Consider the following 7092-nt stretch of genomic DNA (forward strand, 5'->3'; position numbering starts at 1 on the left):
CATCGTCAGTGTCCTTCGCCTGCACAAGCCTATGCAAGGTGACATACAAATCTGATGAAACTAACCATGTCACATAATACTGGAATTATTTATGGACAAGAAAATGTTCAGAAGATTTTTTTGATCCATCAACCCATTTTCTACTGCTTCTCCAGGTCGGGTCGCGGGGGAAGTAGCTTCAGCAGGGATACCCCGACTTCTTTTTCCCCGGGCACTTGTTCCAGCTCTTCCGGAGGGATCCCGAGGTGTTCCCAGGCCAGTCGAGCGACATAGTCTCTCCAGCGTGTCCTGGGTCATCCCCGGGGTCTCTTTCTGGTGGGATATGCTCGGAACACCTCACCAGGGAGGTGTCCAGGAGGCATCCGGATCAGATGCCCCAGCCACCTCATCTGGCTCCTCTCAATGTAGAGGAGCAGCGGCTCAACACTGAAGTTCTGACCGAGCTTCTCACCCTATCGCTAAGGGAGAGCCCGGACCCCCTGTGGAGGAAGCTCATTTCGGCTGCTTGTATGTGAGATCTTGTTCTTTTGGTCACGACCCACAGCTCATGCCCATAGGTGAGGGTAGGAATGTAGATCGTAAATTGAGAACTTCGGCTTTCGACTTAGCTCCCTCTTTACCACTACGGACTGATACACAGTCCACATCATTGCAGACACTGCACCGATCGTCTGTCCATCTCCAGCTCCATTCTTCCCTCACGTGTGAACAAGACCCCAAGATGCTTGAACTCCTACACTTGGGGAAGGATATCGTCCCCGACCAGGAGAGGGCACACCACTCTTTTCCAACTGAGGACCATGTCTCTGATTTGGAGGTGCTGATTCTCACCCCAGCCGCTTCACACTCGGCTGCGAACTGCTCCATTGAGCGTTGGAGATCAATGCTTGATGAAGCCAACAGAACCACGTCATCTGCAAAGAGCAGAGACATGATGCTAAGGCCACAAGACCGGACACCCTCTACGCCTCGGCTGCGCCTAGAAATTCTGTCCATAAAAGTTGTGAACAAAATTGGTGACAAAGGGCAGCCTTGGCAGAGTCCAACACTCACCGGAAACGAGTCCGGTTGTTAAGGGACCAAACAGCCCATATCAGGGGATTCGGTACCCCATACTCCCAAAGAACCCACCACAAGACTCCCTGAGGGACACGGTCGAACGCCTTCTCCAATCCACAAAACACATGTAGAGTGGTTGGGCGAAGGCCCATGCACCCTCGAGAATCCTGCCAAGCGTGTAGAGCTGGTCCACTCTTCCACGGTGGACCTTCATCTCCAGCACCCCTGAATAGACCTTACCAGGGAGGCTGCGTGTGATCAGCCTATATTTTGAACACACCCTCCGTTCCCCCCTTCTACAAAAGGGGGACCACCACTCGGTATGTCATCAGGACCAACTGCCTTTCCATTTTTCATCCTCTGTAGTGCCTTTCTGACTTCCCCCTTAGTAATCATTGCCACTTCCTGGTCCTTCACTCTTGCCTCTTCAACTCTTCCTTCTCTCTCATTTTCTTCATTCATCAACTTCTCAAAGTATTCTTTCCATCTATTTAGCACACTACTGGCACCAGTCAACACATTTCCATCTCAATCCTTAATCACCCTAACCTTCTGCACATCTTTCCCATCTCTATCCCTCTGTCTGGCCAACCTGTAGAGATCCTTTTCTCCTTCTTTCGTGTCCAACCTGGTGTACATGTCTTCATATGCCTCTTGTTTAGCCTTTGCCACCTCTATTTGCCCTACGTCGCATCTCGATGTACTCCTTTCGCCTCTCCTCAGTCCTCTCAGTATCCCAGTTCTTCTTCACTAATCTCTTTCCTTGTATGACTCCTTGTATTTTGGGTTTCCACCACCAAGTCTCCTTCTCCCCTTTCCTACCAAAAGACACACCAAGTACTCTCCTGCCTGTCTCTCTGATTACCTTAGCTGTCATTGTCCAGTCTTCTGTGAGCTTCTGCTGTCCATCGAGAGCCTGTCTCACCTCTTTCCGAAAGGCCGCACAACATTCTTCCTTTCTCAGCTTCCACCACATGGTTCTCTGCTCTACCTTTGTCTTCTTAATCTTCCTACACACCAACAGAGTCATCCTACACACCACCGTCCCATGCTGTCGAGCTACACTCTACCCTACCACTACTTTACAGTCAGTAACCTCCTTCAGATTACATCGTCTGCACAAAATATAATCCACTTGCGTGCTTCTACCTCCGCTCTTGTAGGTCACTATATGTTCCTCCCTCTTCTGGAAATAAGTGTTCACTACAGCCATCTCCATCCTTTTTGCAAAGTCCACCACCATCTGTCCCTCAAAGTTCCTTTCCTGGATGCCGTACTTACCCATCACTTCTTCATCGCCCCTGTTTCCTTTACCAATATGTCCATTACAATTTGCATCAATCACAACTCTTGTGCTGTCTGGGATGCTCAGAACTACTACATCTAGTTCTTTCCAGAATTTCTCTTTTAACTCTAGGTCACATCCTACCTGTGGGGCATAGCCGCTAACCACATTATACATAACACCCTCAATTTCAAATTTTAGTCTCATCACTCGATCTGATACTCTTTTCACCTCCAAGACATTCTTAGCCAGCTCTTCCTTTAAAATAACCCCTACTCCATTTCTCTTCCCATCTACTCTGTGGTAGAATAATTTAAACCCTGCTCCCAAACTTCTAGTCTTACTACCTTTCCACCTGCTCTCTTGGATGCACAGAATATCAACCTTTCTCCTAATCATCATGTCAACTAACTCCTGAGCTTTTCCTGTCATAGTCCCAACATTCAAAGTCCCTACACTCAGTTGTAGGCTCTGTGCAAACCTCGTTTTCTTCTGACGATGGATCCGGTTTCCTCCTCTTCTTTGTCTTCGACCCACAGTAGCTGAATTTCAACCGACGCCCTGCAGGTTAGCAGTGCCGGGGGCGGGCATTGTTAACCCGGGCCACGACCGATCCGGTGTGGGATTCTTTAGATGAACGCTCATATTTGTTTGGCACAGTTTTTACGCCAGATGCCCTTCCTGACGCAACCCTCTGCATTTATCCGGGCTTGGGACCGGCCTACAGATTGCACTGGTTTGTGCCCCCATAGGGCGGAGTCCTGCAGGCTAAAAATGCCCGATAGGACTCTTCCTTCAGCTTGACAGCATCCCTCACTGTTGGTGTCCACCAAAGTGTTCTGGAATTGCCGCTATGACAGGCACCGACCACCTTACGGCCACTGCTCCAGTTGGCTGCCTCAGCAATCGAGGCATGGAACATCGTTCACTTGGAAAGTTGCAAAGTTCTTTCGGAGGTAAGAGTTGAAATTCCATCGGACAGGGGAATATGCCAGCCGTTCCCAGCAGACCCTCTTAATACGTTTGGGTCCGCCATGCCGGACCAGCATCTTCCCCCACTATTGGAGCCAACTCATCACCAGGTGGTGATCAGTTTACAGTTCCGCAACTCTCTTCACCCAAGTGTCTGAGGCATGTGGTCCAATGACATGTCCGATGACATGACTACAAAGTCGATCATCGAATTGTGGCCTTGGGTGTCCTGGTGGCAGGTGCATATGTGGACAGCCTTATGCCTGAACATGGTGTTCGTTATGGACAATCTGTGATGAGCACAGAAGTCCAATAACATAATATCACTCGGTTTCTGATTGGGGGGGCGTTCTTCCCAATATCACACCATTCCAGGTCTCACTGTCAATGCCCATGTGAGCATTGAAATCCCCCAGCAGAATGATGGAGTCCCCAGACGGAGCGCTCTCTAGCACTCCCTCTCAGGACTCCAAAAAGTGTGACTACTCTGAACTGCTGTTTGGTGCATAAGCACAAACAACAGTCAGGACCCGTCCCCCTACCTGAAGACGGAGGCAGGCTACTCTCTCATACACTGGGGTAAACCCCAACGTACAGGCCCCGAACCGGGTGGCAATGAGTATACCCACACCTGCTTGGCATCTCACACTGTGGGCAACTCCAGAGTGGAACAGAGTCCAACCTCTCTCAAGGGGAGTGGTGCCAGAGCCCAAGCGATGCATAGAGGCCGAACCTCTCAACCTCATTCACCAATTTAGGCTCCTTCCCTGCCAAAGTGGTGACATTCCATGTCCCTAGAGCTAGTTTCTGTAGCCGGGCATTCGTCACCGCCCAGCTCACATTGCACCCGCCCCCCATGGCCGCTCTTACAGTTGGTGAGCCCATGGGAAGCGGGACCCACGTTACCCTTTTTGGGCTGTGCCCGGCCAAGGCCCATGGGTGCAGGCAGGACCACCGGGCACTCGCCTTCGAGCCCCACCTCCAGGTCTGGCTCCAGAAGGGGTCCCCAGTGACACGTGTCCGGGCAAGTTAAACCAAGATCCAACATTTTCACTCGTCATAGGGGTTTTAGAGTTGTATTTTGTCTGGCCCCTCACTTAAGACTTTTTTGCCATGGGTGATCCATGGGTGAAGCCCCAGACACCTTAGCTCCTCGGATCATCGAGGAGGGGAATATTTTTTTATTTATATTTTATCATACACTTATAAATTAATTTTTTGCTCATACAATTTTTTTTTTGGTCGTACATGGGCATTCCCAAGATGTCAGATTTCAATGCATCACACATGAAGATACATTATGCCTGCAATTATGCACCTGACCAGCAGACGGACATGCACATGAATCTTCAAGACATTAACCCTTTCTCAAACCGATTGAAATGTTTCGAACCTCCATGAGGCTTCATCTCGCCATCACAAGTTATTAGTTGTGGGACCTTGTTTAGTTTACCTTTTTTTTTTTCAATTAAATTCCATTTTGTTGCAATTCCTAGACTGCTGCCTTGCCTCCCTGCTTTCCTGCACTTAGGTCTTCCATGTCTTCACATTGCCTTCATTGCATCCACAAACCCGAACCGTGACACAATAGGAGAAAATATTTGACCAAAAAATTCGTTATATCACAAAATAATAAAAATAATCAAAATACAGTCTGCTGGACAAGGATGAATAAATAACAAAATAGAAGACAACTACAAATGTAAAAACGTCAACAAACAATATTAAATGACAAAAAAAAAAAAACAGCATAACGGAAAATTTTGCCGAAATTTGAAAAATATTTGAATCTAATACAAGAGTACAGAAAATAATACCAAATATTAGAAAAGTTGAACATTTATATTGACAAAAAAAATTACCAATATATTGTACAGAAATTCCTCAAATATTACAATTTTCTGACCGAAATTCTACAAAAACAGTATTTGTATGAATTGGCTGCCTTACACCATATTTTGTACGATTATAACATTTGCTTCTGATGTCCTCTGTGTCATGTTCTTTCTTAGTTTGCGTAGGAAAATCCAAAAGCTACTATTTTCCAAAATGCTATGATGGTATTACTAATCATTACAGCTTATTGTAATGGTAATGTGAAGATTCTAAAACATTATGACAGTTACCGATGAACCGTTCCTTCTCTCATCGTACCCGTTATCTCCCAAAGCAGCCGCCAACCACAATTCTCCCTGATTCAGGTCCATTCAAGGTAAATGTTAAAGTGAGCAGACAAATGTCAAGCAAGAGAAGAAAAGTGTTGTGTTCAAGTACATACTTCATTGTCCACTTGAACCTAGGAAACAAGTGCCGTGTTATTCTCAACCTTGCCTCAATGGATGCGCCACCTCTGTTGAGTGGAGAGGTGGTGTCACAAGAAATTCAAACTCTAAAGGCTGAAGGAAAAAAACAAAGGTGCAGGGGGTGAGTGTTAAGACAACAGAGGGCAGGGTTGAAACGTGAATTTCCTATGTGAACTACGTCAAAGTTCAGGTCTCTGTTCCGATAAATAAACTAGTACAGTTCATAGTTTACAGTACAATTCAAAATTTTTTTTGAAAGTTCATCATTCCAAAAATGAAGAAGCTCATAGTTCTTTTCTTTTTTTCCAGTATGTTGCTGTGAGCAATTACCCAAATTCAAATTGTCAAATTGTAGCTAGCCATTCAATCCGTCTCAAAAACGAGGAAAAACCTGTTGTTGAAATAGTCGTTTTTTTAAATGGAGAAGTGAACCACTCCCCCCTAAAAAAGAAAGGACTCTGGTCCCAACTAAATTCTAAATTTGTTTCATTTCTTTGTTCGTGTATGATTTTCTATTCTAATGTTTCCTTGTCAGCTTTCAACGAAGTTTGTTGTTGCTTTTTCATCGCCTTGTCTGAGTTTATCCAAAGATGTTCTCCAACCAGGTTTCAACTTGGGTGGCTGCTATTCCTTTTTGCTGTGTTCACCCAGGTTCCCCAACTAACTGTGACTATTATTGCCAGACATTTTGCTTTTGCTTTTCTCTCTGTCTTATCTATCAAAATGACGTTGTAATGCACAATTAAGTGCCAGAGCGAGTGAGCAACGCTGATTTTATAAAACCAATAAATGTTGCTTGTGTTGTCGTGTACTTTTATTACAACTAATTTCAAGAGCTTGGAGTACTTTTACAGCTAATCCTTCATCTGCGCTTGTGTGTAAAAGTTGATAAAAAGGTTTTTTTTTCAACGTGTGTGCAGATAAGACTTTTGGCTTTCGCGTGTGGTCACTCAATCCCTTTCAAATGTGACTTTCTCTCCTATCGACTTTAGTGTGCTCAGCCTTTAATGCCTTCAAGTGGCTCCAGAGGATCAGGACATTCTCAGCTCTTGTCATCAGCTCCACTCAGCCGACACTCTCCTCACTTGCTCTTTATCAGATGTTGGACTTGCATTGCTTGCCTCTTCATAACAATCTTCCACTTGAAGCACTTTTCTCTTGTCATTCCTGCTCTTCACTGTGTCTGACCTTGTCTGCAACATGCTGGTTTCCATCGCTGTGACGGAGATGTTTTTCTAGCAGTGACTGACAATGTGACCTCCCCACATTGCCCATCGTGGTGTCATAGTCTTGAAAAGTGGTTGTGTTAATCTACGACATCTGAGTAGATTCTCTGGTGTTCAGGTTACTGTAATCCACAAAAATGGAATGGATGCAACTGGATTCTTCTTGGGTGTTGAAGATGTATTACTTTCAATCCAAAAGTGTGATTCCCAACCAGTATACATGACACATTAGTGTGGCGTAAGAACT

The sequence above is a fragment of the Syngnathoides biaculeatus genome, chromosome 4 (genome assembly GCF_019802595.1).
Source record: "Syngnathoides biaculeatus isolate LvHL_M chromosome 4, ASM1980259v1, whole genome shotgun sequence".
Taxonomy (NCBI): Eukaryota; Metazoa; Chordata; class Actinopteri; order Syngnathiformes; family Syngnathidae; genus Syngnathoides; species Syngnathoides biaculeatus.